This window comes from Podarcis liolepis (genome assembly GCF_965112155.1).
Source record: "Podarcis liolepis genome assembly, chromosome: 12".
Classification (NCBI taxonomy): Eukaryota; Metazoa; Chordata; class Lepidosauria; order Squamata; family Lacertidae; genus Podarcis; species Podarcis liolepis.
The window spans coordinates 40,452,758-40,468,616 of record NC_139563.1 but is presented as its reverse complement, the minus strand read 5'-3'; the positions used below and the strand labels follow the sequence as shown (position 1 = coordinate 40,468,616).

The 15,859-nt window shown below is 43.5% G+C and overlaps 1 protein-coding gene and 2 long non-coding RNA genes across 25 annotated transcripts in view; 2 read left to right on the top strand and 1 right to left on the bottom strand.

The window, feature by feature from the left end:
* Positions 1-15,859, bottom strand: part of LOC310690045 — a 133,418-nt gene that overhangs the window by 68,255 nt on the left and 49,304 nt on the right. The window lies entirely within an intron of this gene.
* The window catches only part of ZNF385D (zinc finger protein 385D), a 554,298-nt gene that overhangs the window by 500,595 nt on the left and 37,844 nt on the right, over positions 1-15,859 (top strand). The window lies entirely within an intron of this gene.
* LOC310690123 overlaps positions 752-15,859 on the top strand; it is a 34,306-nt gene continuing 19,198 nt past the window's right edge. Inside the window, exons 1-3 of the long non-coding RNA XR_014517925.1 lie at positions 752-3,062; positions 3,182-3,713; positions 6,880-9,529. This is a non-coding gene — a long non-coding RNA (uncharacterized lncRNA). The remainder of the gene's footprint in view (positions 3,063-3,181; positions 3,714-6,879; positions 9,530-15,859) is intronic.

Here is a 15,859-nt window from a genome sequence, read left to right as displayed (position 1 = left end):
TCCTATCTACTAGTTTTCTAGTTGTGTGTGTGTGTGTGTGTGTGTGTGTGTGTAAGCAAGCATTTTGATCAGATGATGATCATAAGGCAGAGCTAAATATTAGTATGTTCTTTACAAGACACTTGTCTACTTTGGTAGCAAAAAGTCCTACGTTGTTTATCATATTTCCTTGCTGGGTTTTCCAAGCTATCTCATTTTTGCATGCAATAAGCTAGCCCACTCTAAAATGAGCTTTTTAGCTCATTCACCTTGTCATGGGAGTCCTGAGACATCTGTTCTACAGTTTTATTCCTTATTACAACTAGCGTTCCCAATTTGTCATCCAAATGTGTCTATTTTCTACTCTGCTGGTTTAATAGCTACAAGAAAAATTCAAAATAGGAGTAAACTCACCCGAGACATCTACCAGTCGATTATTCCTTTAATCCACCACCCAATTAAGTGATCCTGCCTGCTGTTCTATAGCCAACATCAGCCTACTCCCACCGGTTAAATATCTGCCGACAATTTTTATCAAAAGGTCATTAAATGGTTGGAAGCATTCTGATGCAGTCTTTCATGATGTTCTCATTATTTTTCGAAGCCAGACTAAAATAACCTCCCCGGTTCTCCCAAACCAATGTACATGTCAGATTGAAACATAGTGAATGAAAGGCTTTGGAGAAGGTCTTTTAAAAGGCTGTATGGGTTTTAAGGCACCCTGTTTTTAGCTCCAAAATTGGAATTCATTAGGGTAATATTAGTCCTAGAGGAGGCTCATCATTATAGACAGGCGGGATGTTTCCTACTAGATAGAGACCCTCTGGGAGCCAGAACTTCATCTCCTTCTTGTCCTCTAGCATTATCATCTTGTCATCTTACCAAAGTATTCTGGTTTGAAATATAACACCAAGCCAAACCATGGCTAAGAATACATGAGCAAACATGCAAGGTTCTGGAGGAACGACTCTGCTACTACGCTGTGCTGAGCCATGTTTTGGCTTAGTGTGTTGTCTGAACGCAGGCTCATGGTTTAACCCACTCACCCAAGGTTTGTCCTGTGGTTTACAGCTCATTGTTTGTCTGGGAGAGCTAAACTTTGAGCTCAGGTTGAGATGACATGCTAAGCTTAGTGGCAGAACGAGTAGGAGCCAAGCGACTATGATCTCTTCTCTCAGAACCCACATATCGCTCATTCACCCTAAAAATGTATTTAGTAAACCAAGCTTTTAAGTTGTGCAAAGCAGCACCTTAAGAATATAAAGATGCCTTCATGGTCCTGCCTAACCCCTTCTCTTGCTCCGCCTACCATTAACTCTTCAGCTTCACTGTGCTTGGACCCACAAAACCTCATCCCCCTCTTAGTACCTGCCATTGAGCTGCAGCTTAGCAGCAAGAGTTAAATATGTGGGTCTGGAGCCTTAAGGATGCAAAAGAAAAGAAATAATTTTCCCATCAGAGAAGATAGCAGCCTGGCAGGGAAGTTTTCAAAGCCTCAAAGTTGCTGTTTTTAAATGTTGCCGTTCTAGCAGGCTCCCCCTTGCTTGCTCTCCCAATAATCAACTCCCCACCCCCTTAAAAAAACCCCAAACCATTTTAAAATACTTTATTGCAGGGGTTCCATGAAAGGTTTGTTTAAAGGCTCCATCCCCTGCAAAAAGTTTGAGAACCACTATTGTAGATGAATAGATGATGTAACCTCTTTTACAATTAGAATGAAAACATGAGAAATGATGTGCACATCAGACACTTATTATTCTTTTCATTGATTATTTATTTTTGTATTCTTCTCTTCTTCATACAAAGCCCAATGCACCTAACGTTAATAAAATACAGTATTAAAAACAAAGTTTTTCCTGTGTGAAAATCTCCCTTAATTTTTTTCTTTCTTTTTTTAAACTAGCACACCAGGGAGCATGGTACCAGCCCAGCCCACTCCCTGTGCTGCTGGTTTTCTGTTTTCAGGGAGGTTTGTTTTTGTGTTTTACACACAGTGAACCTTCACTGTTCTTCTTTTTCCTTTGATAAGCATAATATGCAAAGAATAATAAATGCCACAGAGATCTTGCCCATCATTCTTGATGATATCTTTTACTTTTTAATAAAATGTTTGTACAGAATTTTCACTTATACGCAGCTGCAGAATTTTGCATGAATGGAAACAAATAGGAAATGCCAGCCTTAGTGTTTAAGTAACTGCAATTACCATGCATTCTGCTTGTGTTAATATTGTGTGAGTGTGTTATAAAGCATTTGTCATAGCTAATGCATTCCTGTCAAATCAAGTAATATTAGGAGAGGGCTTTTATAATGAATATTAATATAGGAGACAGTCTAAGTGAAGTAAATTATAGAGGCATGTAAATGTAGTGTTAACTGCTACAGTAAAGTTAGTCTTCCAATGTAAATTAATTTGTTCCTATGATGTTAATAAAAAATTAGGCCACTCAGTATTCGTATGGAAGCTAGAAAACCCTGATAGGAGTTTTGAAGGAGTTTACTTGCATACCTCACTGTAAATTACAAGTTTTATTTTTCAAAAAAGTTCACAGTATGTGCACTCAAGTAATCAACTGTGCAATTAGTTTGCAGAGGCCTGAAATTCTCACTCACGCATCTGCAAGAAAGGTGTCACAGGGATTTCAAGCCAGATAGCACACACAGCTTAGGTGCAGCAAGAGAGATTTAAATGTTTAATTTGATCAAGCACACCTCTGATTCTGTTTATTTATGGTTGGCAGGCTAGAAACACATGGCACATGCTATGGGATGCAAGAAATTTTAGCAATGACACGGTGTAGTGTTGTAACACACCACATCCCAATCTCCACAGCAGTGCGATATTCCAGGGGGCTCCTTTGGAAATGAGGCACAGTGTAGACCATGATGTCTTTATGATATATGGCAGGGGTAGGCAACCTAAGGCTCGTGGGCCGGATGCGGCCCTTTTGCCTTCTCAATCCGGCCCGTGGACGGTCCAGGAATCAGTGTGTTTTTACATGAGTATCATGTGTCCTTTTATTTAAAATGCATCTCTAGGTTATTTGTGGGGCCTGCCTCGTGTTTTTACATGAGCAGAATGTGTGCTTTTATTTAAAATGCACCTCTGGGTTATTTGTGGGACATAGGAATTCTTTCATCCCCCCCCCCCAAAAAAAAATATAGTCCGGCCCCCCACATGGTCTGAGGGACGATGGACCAGCCCATGGCTGAAAAAGGATGCTGACCCCTGTTATATGGTTTATATACGCATATATGGTGGAAGGTTCTCACAGCATTATACTCCAAGAGAGTTTTTCTTCTCCCAGGGCCACATTCTTGGATGCCAGCAGAAATCAGCCATGGCCCTTTGTCCCAGCTTGCTGCTTACAGACTTGACACCCCACCTCCCAGCTCACATCAGGCAAGCTGCAATCCTAAAACACGACTCTGCTAATTAACTCTGAGCTGGAGGAGGGCCCCCACCCATCTGCTGCCTGATGCAGTCTCTGCTAATGGCACGTATCCCTGCCTTTGTTTGCTTAATGACTCAACCATGCTCAGCAGTTGAATTCCTGCTGCATCTGGGGCTTCTTAGGAGTTGGTTAAATTCTGTTTCCTGGTTCCAGGAATTTAGGGAAGTCTTGCGGCCCCCCAAACTTATAACACTACGTTGCTTGTAGTCATGGTGATCAAAGATAGCCAGAAGGGACCAAATTCATTTCCCATTTCAACAACTGCCATCCATGATGGGGGTTGTGATAAGATGGCGGCGCGTGTAGATGCAGCGGCTGGTTGCTCCTCAACTCAGAATTTGGCTTTTTTGTCCTGCCAAAATAGACTTGTTTATAGTCGGCAGGACATGTTATCTATTCGGCTAAGGAGTGAGTGCTGCACAAATTGTGAGTGTCTCCGCGTCTGCAAGGAAGATTTTTTGACTTCAAAGAACTGGGGAGTAAAGAGACACAGGAGAGACCGTAAACAGAAGAGAGGCTGCAGAGGAGGAAGGCGATTAAGGCAATTAAGGTTGAAGACACAACATTATAACTTACCGCTTCCCAGCATTTTCTATGCGAATGTGAGATCTTTGGTGAATAAGCTGGAGGAGTGGAAATTGTGGATAACAACGGAGAAAACTGTGAGTGAATGCTGTCTTCTGCTGCTTACAGAAACTTGGCTGACACCAATTATTCCTGACTCAGCCATAGAACTAACAGGCTATACAGTGTTCCGCCATGATAGAACAGAGGACTCTGGTAAAAGAAGGGGGGGAGGTTTGTGTGCATACGTGAATAACAGCTGGTGCACAAACTACGCTGTGATAGCCAGTCATTGCTCCCCAACTGTGGAATTTATGACGCTTAAATGCAGACCTATATATATCCCCCGAGAATTTACAGCAGTACTGATAACTATAGTATACATTGCACCTGATGCGAACACCAATGAGGCAATGGGTCTTCTGCATGATGCCATCAGCAGACAACAAGGCAAGTATCCCGAGGCTGCATTTCTTGTATGCGGGGATTTCAACCAGGCAGATTTGAAAGTGGTCCTACCTAAATTCTATCAACACATAAAGTGTGCAACCAGGGGAGAAAGGACTCTGGACAGGCTGTATACAAATGTCAAACAGGCCTATAAGGCCGAACCATTGGCACACCTAGGCCAATCTGATCATGTGTCCCTGCTCCTGACTCCTGAATATATTCCATTGAGGAAACGGACTCCGGCTATAAAGAGGGATATTACAATATGGCCAGCTGAAGCATCCCAACAACTACAAGACTGTTTTCATGACACCGATTGGGAGGTATTCGCCCAACAGGATGTAGAGACTCATACTGAGCAAGTGTTGGACTATATTAGGTTCTGCACTGAAAATGTAACACGGAGGCGCCGGATAAAGATCTACCCAAACAGAAAGCCCTGGATGACAAGGGAGGTTCAGGGGTTGCTAAAGGCAAGAAATACTGCTTTCAGAAGTGGAAATAAGTCGTTGTACAGCTTAGCTAGAGCGGATTTAAAGAGAGGTATCCGTGTAGCAAAGGAGGCGTATAGACAGCGGCTGGAGAATCATCTACAAAGTAACAACTCCAGGCAGGTGTGGCAAGGTGTACAAGAATTAACAGGGTATAAATCCAAGGATTCCCTGGCGGACGAGGGAGGGGCATCCCTCGCAGAGGATTTGAATGCCTTTTTTGCCCGTTTTGAAGTAACATCTGCAGCAACACCTGCTGAGGCTTTACCACCACCACCACCACTCCCTGTGAAGGCCTTGCCACCATCACCACCATCACCATCATCAGTACAAAGGAATGTAGTAGTCTCTGTGGAAAAAGAAGAGATGAGGAAGGTGTTGAAGGGAATCAACCCAAGGAAGGCCACAGGGCCAGATGGGGTAGCTGGAAGGGTATTGAGAGACTGTGCAGATCAACTAGCAGGAGTTTTCACTGGGATCTTAAATCGATCCCTAGCCCAGGCTATTGTTCCATCCTGCCTAAAGTCCTCTACTATCGTTCCAATAGCAAAAAAATCTAACCCGGAAGATCTGAATGACTTTCGTCCAGTAGCACTCACACCTATAATCATGAAGTGCTTTGAAAAGCTGGTACGAAATTATGTCATTGCCTGCCTACCAGAGGGACTGGACACATTCCAATTTGCTTATAAAACAAAAAGATCGACAGAGGACGCTGTGGCGATTGCCCTCCATGCCGTTCTTGCACATTTGGAGCAGCGGGGGGGTTATGCCAGACTGCTTTTTTTAGATTTCAGCTCGGCATTTAATACCATTCTACCACAACGTCTGATGTCTAAACTGGAAGATCTGGGGCTTCCGTTATCACTTTGTGCGTGGATATTGGACTTTTTGTCAGACCGCCCCCAGAGGGTTCGGTTGGGCCCTTATACCTCTAGTATGCTTAGGACTAACACAGGAACACCACAGGGATGAGTACTCAGTCCGCTCCTTTATATTCTCTACACGTACGATTGTGTTGCTGCTTACCCTAGTAATAGGGTTGTCAAATTTGCAGATGACACAACCGTGATTGGGCTCATCTCTGAAAGGGAGGGTGAAACGGACTATAGAGATGAGGTGGAGCGGCTGACAGAGTGGTGCAGAGCTAACAACTTGCTCATAAATACAAGGAAGACAAAGGAGCTTGTGGTGGACTTCAGGAGACAGAAGAGCAATGTCCAGCCACTTTTGCTTGATGGGGTCTGTGTGGAGAGGGTAACAACGTTCAGATTTTTGGGCATTGAATTACAAGAGGATCTGTCCTGGAGTGTCAACACAAGGGGGCTTGTGAAGAAGGCGCAGCAGAGACTGTACTTTTTGAGAATTCTAAGGAAAAACCATCTTCCGCAGAAACTGCTGCTTGCCTTCTATCACTGTGCCATTGAGAGTGTGCTCACTTATGGCTTATGTGTGTGGTACGGAAGCTGTACTACCCGGGACAGGTTGGGGTTGTGCAGAGTTGTTAAGGCAGCAGAGAGCATTGTTGGCTGCCCACTCTCCACCTTAGAGCAGATTTATGCCACAAGGTGCCATAGGAAGGCACTGGACATAGTAAAAGATCCATCGCATCCTGGTCACTGTCTCTTCGAGCTCCTGCCATCGGGACGGAGATACAGGACGATGAAGACAAGAACAAGCCGTCTTAAGAACAGCTTCTTCCCCAGAGCGATCTCTGCCCTGAATGGGAAGCCTGGACTTTGAAAGTCATCTAATCTTCCTTGCTGTTTTATACTGTATTGTTTTAATTAGTGTTTTTATAGTTGATTTGATTTTGTGTGGAGTGCCCTACCTGGGTGGATGGAGCAGCCAAGTAATTTCGTTGTCCCCGAGAGGGGGCAATGACAATAAAGATATTATTATTATTATTATTATTATTATTATTATTATTATTATGATAGGTTCACTGTGTTTCATGTAGAGATGCTTATTTCACACCATGCATCTTTTATCATTCTGAAGGTACGAAAGAAACTAGCAATGGGGGAATAGTGAATGGTTCAATCTGCATTTGGGCCTGGCAAGCTGAGCTATTTCCATCCCCATCACAAAATAGTTTACCGTATTTTTCCATGTATTAGACAAGGTTTTTTGACTCAAAAATCGTGTCAAAAAACTGGGGTCGTCCGATACACGGATAATGGCATGGGGAGGGGAGAAACGGTATGTGCATGCGCCGGCCACTTGGCGAGAGCACAATTTTCCCCAATGCCACTGTGAGCGGGAAACAATCTAGGGAGTGTTTCCTGCCCACAGCTGCGTGGGGGGAGAAGCTCAACAACTTGGGGCCATCTCCCCTCATTTTCTTAAAACTGAGTCCCCCAAAATAGGGGGGTCTTATACATGGGGGCGTCTTATAGACGGTAAAGTATGGTAATTTATTTCAATCCCAGTTGCAAGTAAACTCTGATCCTGGTGCACACCTGATCACATCACCATGGGACAAATCTCCATAAATGCTGGGTGGGAGGAAGGAATGGGGCTGGAGTGAGTGAGTGAGTGAGTGAGTGAGTGAGTGAGTGAGGTGTTTTTTCCCCAGTGTGAGCTGCAGAATCATTCATAGGTCACAATGTACACCATCGAATGAGCATTACAAGTCACTGAACTTTGTGCTCCAAGCCATCAAAAGTGTAAACATTTCATATCTGCACCAAGTTTGAGCCATTTGGCATGAACTGCCATTATAGTCACCATTTTTATTTTATTTACTTATTCAATTTGTCAGCCACTTTATCTTGCCCAGAGCAACCAAAAGCGATTTGCAACCCTACACAAAACAAATTCCACACAGATACATTAAAACCAAGAGGAAAGAGAAATGCGTTAAAAACATCCTACCCACTTCTAAAAGGTCGCAGTATTATCTTTTCATTACACCACAAGATGGTGGTGATCTGCAACAGTTAAACCTTCACATGTCATGTGGCACCATAAAAGCAACTGATCTATTGGAGCATTAGCATTAATGAGCTAGAATCCACGAAAAAGAGTGTGCAATAAAAATTAATCAGAGAATCAGAACTGTAGAATTTGAAGGTACCCAGAGGATCTAGTCCAACCCCTTGCAGTGCAGAAATCTCAGCTAGATCATACATGACAGGTGTCCATCCAATCTCTGCTTAAAAACCTCCAAGGAAGGAGGTCAGTATACCACCTTGCATGGGAGTCTGTTCTTTCTGATGTTAGCTGGAATCTCTTGTAAATTGAAGCCACTGGTTCGGGTCCTAGGCTCCAGAGTAGAAGAAAACAAGCTTGCTCTAACCTCCGTGTGACAGCTATTTAAAGATGGCTATCATATCTCCCAAGACCCTGATGTTGGGAAAGATGGAGGGCACAAGGAGAAGGGGACGACAGAGGACGAGGTGGTTGGACAGTGTTCTCGAAGCTACCAGCATGAGTTTGACCAAACTGCAGGAGGCTGTGGAAGACAGGAGTGCCTGGCATGCTCTGGTCCATGGGGTCATGAAGAGTCGGACACGACTAAACAACAACAACATCTCTCCCCTGACTCCTCTTTTCCAGGCTAAACATACCCAGCTCCTTCAAGCATTCCTCATAAGGCTTAGTTTCCAAACCCTTGATCATCTTAGTTCCCCTCCTCTGCACACGATCCAACTTGCCAACATCCTTCTTAAATTGTGGTGCCCAGAATTGGACACAGTATTCCAGCTGTGGCAGAATAGAGCAGGAATGATACTGCCCTTGATCGGGACACTATACTTTCATTTATTTTCATTTTCGGAAATTTCATTTGTTTTACTACTTACTTGTTAGAATTACATTCCTTTCATTACTCATTGGATATTCATTTATTCATTGTGCAAGCCCTATTCATTTCTTGTCTGTCACTGATTTCAGTAGGAGACACAATTGCTTTTCTGCTGCCTGCAACTTTGGTGTCCAACAGCCATCAAATTTCCAGGCATTTTGATACCTCTCCAGGGCAGCAGACTTTCCTGGTTTCAGAAAGATAGTACCAGGTGCAAATTTTGTAGGCACTAGGAAAACAGACTACTTAATATTTCAAGCTGGGATGCCAGAGAAGTTCACTCGAGCCAGGCTAGGGAACAAACTCCGTGGAAGGGCAGAAAAAGGCTACCTCAAAAGAGAAGCAAGCTTCTAAAAATCCCAAATTTATGGTAGCAAAGAGGTGGAATTGTCAAGAGGTATTTACTCCCAGTTTGTGTCAGGCTGATCTTCCATGCTGGTGGTCTTTTTGGGGATGTAGGTGGTGCAGCCAGTAAACAAGATTTGGTTCTCAGGACAGTGAAAGAGGTCGGGAATCCTTCCCCCTTGCTTCTGCAGCCATAGAGCAACTGACAGAGCAGAGTGCTTTTTGGCAGGTTGTAATTTTGCTACAATAACAGCCAGTGATTGAAGGCGCTCTGTTTCTATAGACACGGCCTGGCATGTTGGCTAGTATTTAGCCTCGGCTCTCACTCTCCAGAAGCCCAGCATTAAAATTAAAGGATTCTTTGTGTGTTTAGGTATTCAACCCACTTTTAGCCTGCTTGCATCTAAGCTGGGATAGGGTATCAGTGAGACGGCGCCGTGTGTCACTTTTCTTTTATATCTCAGCATTTGCATACTTGCATAGAAGCTGAGTGTTTATGTACTTACATAGAAGCATTTGCATTCTATAAATCAGGGATGGCGAACCTGTGCTACTCCTGATGCCGCTGGACCACAAGGCTAATGGCCAGAGGTGCACAAAGAACATCTGGAGGGCTGCAGGTTCACCATCCTTGCAGTGAACAAATAAATATAATACGTTGGTACTGCATACCCTTGAGTATTCCCAGAAAAACAACAACTGGTGTTGGGTATCTTTACCAATTGGGAGATGGTAGATAAGTAATAGGAGCCTAGAATTAGTTAGCAGTACAAAAGCTGGTCAGAACTCTCATTGTTGCATGTGCAAGTCACCAATTACTGGGTCTCAATTTGAACTCAAGCAGTCCCTGCGCCTAGTTAGTAGCTAATATTCTGTTTACGTGTGTGTGTGTGTGTGTGTGTGTGTGTGTGTGTGTGTGTAGTGGTAATTAGCTCCTTTTTACTTAAGTCAGTTGAACTCCCAAGCTAATCTAAAGTACTATGGTTCAAACCTATTTAATCCTGTTTTACAATGCCATTTTCCTTTACTTCTATCTTTAAACTATCTAAATAGTTCAGTGCTTGTTAGGAAAAATGGAAGTTTTAGGAACTTGGACACTCTTTCCCACCACTTTCCTACTTCATCTAAGAGGTGAATAGAAAATGTAGTATTGTCCCTATTTCCACCAATTTCCAGATTCTGTCCTTTGACAAACTAGGACATGGTGGCAAAAGAATATCAGTATACCGTATTTTTCGCTCTATAAGACGCACCAGACCATAAGACGTACCTAGTTTTTGGAGGAGGAAAACAAGAAAAAATAATATTCTGAATCTCAGAAGCCTGAACAGCAAGAGGGATCGCTGCACAGTGAAAGCAGCAATCCCTCTTGTTGTTCTGGCTTCTGGGATAGCTGCGCAGCCTGTATTCGCTCCATAAGACGCACACACATTTCCCCTTACTTTTTGGGATGGAAAAAGTGAGTCTTATAGAGCAAAAAATACGGTAATTTTCTTCTGAATGTGAATAGTGCAGTATGTGTTTGCTGTTTTTTGTTTCTTAAATATAGCTTTATTCATTTAATATATTACTATACCAAAGTGGCTAACGAAACATAAAGCTTTCTTTCCCACTGCATTTTCAAATCCTTTTCCTGGGTCAGCATGAGTAATCTGCCTCATTTTTGATTGCTTAAACAAGTGCCAACGTGCTAATCTGTTTTAGTGCGAGTCTGGCATTAAAACACAAAGAAATTCTGTCCAACCCAAGGGCAAAGCTCCCGCTCCCTGCAATCTTTATGGAGCAATAATTTTTTAGTAGCTGCAGCAAACTTCAAGCCCTATCTTTGTGCTTTAGCATCCTGGCTCCTCTACTGTTCTGCTCCTCCTTTTCTGCTTGTGTCAAAGGGCATTTAAAGTAACACAGCCATTCTTTCCATGAGCCACCTCCATGAGAAAACTAAAAGGGGGAGGGAATCAAGGATGAGCTATGTGAGTAATTGGCAAGAGCAGCATTTTGCATTTTTTTGCTTTCCCCAAATGCTTTGACAATTGCCCAAAAGCACTTGTCTGAGAATCATTAGTGCTGATTATTTTCCCCGTGTCTGAAATGAGGGCACTTAGGTTATAGTGGTGCAGTCGAGGGTGTACATTAATCACCAAATGCTATTCCAACACATCACCAACAATATCAGATGTGGCACAATTGGAAGAACCAGTATGTATAGTGGATGAGGGTTAAACTAGGACTGACGAAATCTGCATTCAAGTCTCTATTTGAACTGCCAGTTTTAGGCTATGTGGGCTGCTCTTCATTGTGCTAGTGTGTTGCTTATATACAGTGGTAGATGGGTCATTTTACTGATTTTGACTCATGTTATCTTCATGGTGTTCTGTGGGGTTTCGGGCTTATAAAATATAAATTTTGTGATTTTATATTCTGTGTTTATATGTTGTAATCCTCATGGCATCCTTCTAGTGGAGTTTAGTGGTGGTTTTAAAATCAGAAGCCTGTGTGTGTTTGTGCTAGCATGATTTTTAAACAATGCTAGCTGGTAATGTCTGTGTGTTTTAATTCTTTTCAATCTGATGCCATGATGAAATTTACATTTTGTGTTGTGGTTTTCCTAGCCCCACCCCTGTCGTTTATGATTCCTCTGTGGTGGTGTTTAGGGTTGTTTTTACCCTCAGATTTTATAAGTTTAGTGCCCACCGCAATTAGGATGTAGAGTTGTGTTCAAATGTTAATTGCCTCCTTAATTTTGCATATTTATTGAACGGTCTTTGTCCATAAAAGCAGAAGGGACCGCCTCAAGATTAGATTAAATAGACCATAATGCATCAAAAGCATAACATTGGATTAGTGGCTTCTCAGCACAGAATCATAGAATTGTAGAGTTGGAGGGGACACTAAGGAACATCTTGTTCAACCCCCTGCAATGCAGGAATACGCAGCTGTCCCATACAGGGATCGAACCTGCAACCTTGACATTGTGAGTCGAGGCCCAGCCCCCGCTTGGAGATAAAATAATACACATGGACACAAGTATTTAGGTTAATGGGCTAAGAAGGCCGCAACTTTATTGGTCACAGAATGTGAGTGGTATTGGCTTAGGCACTGGATTGGACAGACGATACAGTGGTACCTCTGGGTGCAAACGGGATCCGTTGCGGAGCCCCGTTCGCATCCTGAGTAGAACGTAACACGTGATTGCGCGGGTCGCGTTTCGCTGCTTCTGTTTATGTGCGTGATGTCATTTTGAGCATCTGCGCATGCATGAGCTGCAAAACCTGGAAGTAACGCATTCTGTTACTTCCAGGTCATCGCAGAGCGTTACCTGAAAATGCTCAACCTGAAGCTTATTTAACCCGAGATATAACTGTACCTGACTCCTGCCCGCTCTGCCGGGAGTCACAAAAGGGTTAACAAATCAGTAGGGGGTGCTTGTTGATGCAAATCAATTGGAAGCTTTCCCCTAGAGTCACCAGGGGTCATGCAATGGCCCTAGCCACCACCAGGGCATTGGATAGGAACCACAACTGCCGGATTCATTTAATGGAATACCCTTCAAGGGGAGGGGTAGGTGATGGCCACAACCTCCCCTCCGACACACAACGCGTTTTCCAATGCCTAGCCGCCAAACCTTACAAAGTTGTGATGATTTGCTGCGAGGTAGGCAAAAAACCAAGCGGCTAGTGCCAATCAGCCAAGTGGGGAAAAAATCCTACCACGCCCCTTGGACAACCAAGGCGACCAACCGAAGTCCATAGCAAGGTCAAGAAACGAAGGAAGAAACCTAAGGGAAGGTGGGCGGGTGATTCAAGGAAGCCAGGAACAAGAAGGGAGAGTCCGTGTGCCCATGGTTCTTCAAATTCAGCTGAGCAATGCCCCCCCCCCACAACTGTATAGGCTGGCTCGTGAGCGTGATGCGGGCACAGGATTCAGTGACGCAGGGGGCTGAGTTACACCCTCTGCAAGTGCAGGAAGCGGTTCCCGCTCACAACACCTCCCCTCCGTGAAGAGGAGAGGCCTTATCCGCACCATGCTCTAACCAACCGAGAAGTCCATTGCTGTGCTTTAGCAATGTGGCAGCAGCCTCTGAAGCCAATAGCCTTTTTCAGATGTTCATAAGAATGTTCCTGTGCTTAAAATGGGGAGGTTACACACACTCACGAACACAAGTCCTGCATCCAATGCCCCTCCCCTATCCTTTACGCATTCAGCATGAAGGTATAAAGGGGAATTCTAACAGCATTAAGTTGAACAGTTAGAATCCTCCAGCCATTGGGAATCCTGTGCCCTGAGAGGAGGATTCTGTGTTCAGCAAAATGTGGTTAGACCTTCCATTAAGACCTTCTTGTTCAATGCACAGAGGTCAGAAGAGGAGGAGGAAGAAGAGGAGCTGGTGCTTGTGGGTACATTGAAGAGAGGGACATCATGCATGTTCACCTGCCATCTACTCAGAGCCATCACACATTATTTGGAGTGCCTGATGAGACACATCCTGACCTCTTCAGGTGGAAAGTGGAAATATTCACAAGTTTATTTAGGCTTTTGTTGGACATCAGTGATGATAGATAATTAGAGCGTTGTCAATGGTGAAATAAGTTTCAAACCTTGTAGGTCTGGCAAAGCAGAATAGTTTTTCTAAATTATGGCAGATTTGATATTAACTCCTTAAACTCCTTTGCTTCAACTGCCAACTCATTCAGTAAGTGTTGTAGTCATTTGAGCACTAAACCAGTTATGCTCTGTTTTCCAGTAGCTTCATTTTGTGATGCCTTTTAATTCAGTTGTGTCAGACTGAGGCTACTTCCTGTAATTCAATGATAAGCTCTAAACACCCATTCCTGATTATTCGCTTTGGGAACATTTACTCCCTAATTAATTGTTGTTTCATTGGGCATCACAGATCATAAATAGCCATGCACAAGAATGGCGGTTCTATGGTTGAAAGAAAGCAGGTTTGCAGTTCAACCTAAAAAATATCCCACCTATGTAGGGACAAAGATTGGCTGGTTGGTATATGAGTTGCTTTTCTGTTCAGAAACTGAACACACAAGGTGACTTACAGCAAAGTTTAAAGAACAAATTCAGAAAAAATAAGCTCAACAAGAGTAGTGCATACTAGAAATCCTAAACATGAAATACCAGCCTGTGTCAAAAAATAAAAAATAAAAATGGTTTTCAGCAATGCAGAGTGCAAGGGGCATTTCATTGTTTAAGGCCCTTCTCTACACTCTCACCAGTCTTATAACAACAAAAGAGAGACTGTGGAGCAAAGTCCATTCAAATAACATCAATTAGCAGGAAATATACCTCACAATAATGCCACGTTGACCCTGATCCCCTAATTCATTGGTTCTCAGGCATTTTTCTCTGGGTCACACTTTCAGAATAAAAAATTGCTCATGCCACACTAATTTTCTTTATTGATGAGAAATGCATTGGAAAACACAACTAGGATTGTCTTCAGTATCACTTGATGTTCTTGCCCTCGTTTATAATGACATCTACCCATATTTTGCTCTATCTATCTATATTGATACTATACTACAGTGGTGCCACGCAAGACGAAAATAATCCGTTCTGTGATTCTCTTCGTTTAGCGGTTTTTTCGTCTTGCGAAGCAAGCCCATCGACGGATTAGCGGATTAGCGCTATTAGCACTATTAGCGGCTTTTAACAGCTTTTAGCGGCTTATCTGCTAATTGGATCAGCTGATTAGCGGCTTAGAAAAAGGGGGGGGGAACCAGCAGGAACTCGCAAGACATTGTCGTCTTGCGAAGCAAGCCCATAGGAAATTCGTTTTGCGAAGCACCTCCAAAACGGAAAACTCTTTCGTCTAGCGAGTTTTCCGTCTTGCAAGGCATTCGTCTTGCGGGGCACCACTGTATACTGAATTGTTTAAAAGCTTATTTGTTGTCCTTGAATCTGCCCACCACACTTTCCGTCCTCTCTTGCCACACCAATGTGTCACACCACACCTTTTGATAACACTACCCTAACTTGTTTCCTTTCCTATTTACTTTTCATCCTTATTGTGTTCTGTTTCTGAAGTACCAGGGCAAAGCTGTTCCACCTCAACAGAAGTGGCCCCAGACAGTGGCCCTGGACAGAAACAAGCATGGGGATGTCTATTTTGTCATTGCAGTACAACCTTTTGCCACATTTCAAAGGGGAAAATGCTAGTGTTGGTTGTTCCAACATTGTGGGCACCCTATGTGAAATCTTGTTGATGGATCAAACACGCTTCTGCTATTAGCTACATATGCAGTCAACATAGCATTCAGGATGTGTTTGATATGGGGTATTCAAGTCAGTTATGGACGTGGGTGGCGCGGTGTGGGTTAAACCACAGAGCCTAGGGCTTGCCGATCAGAAGGTCAGTGGTTCAAATCCCCGCGATGGGGTGAGCTCCCGTTGCTCGGTCCCTGCTCCTGCCAACCTAGCAGTTCGAAAGCACGCCAGTGCAAGTAGATAAATAGGTAGCGCTCTGGCAGGAAGGTAAACGGCGTTTCCGTGCGCTTCTCTGGTTCACCAGAAGCGGCTTAGTTGACCCGGAAGCTGTATGCCAGCTTCCTCGGCCAATAAAGCGAGATGAGCGCCACAACCCCAGAGTTGGCCACAACTGGACCTAGTGGTCAGGGGTCCTTTTACCTTTAGCTTTATTCAAGTCAGTTACTGCTATGTCCAAAATTGTAAAGGAGGAACTTCATATAATCTGGATTCTCAGCTCCATGTATTTCCCACAAACAGTTTTATTCCCATAACAAAATAGTAATATA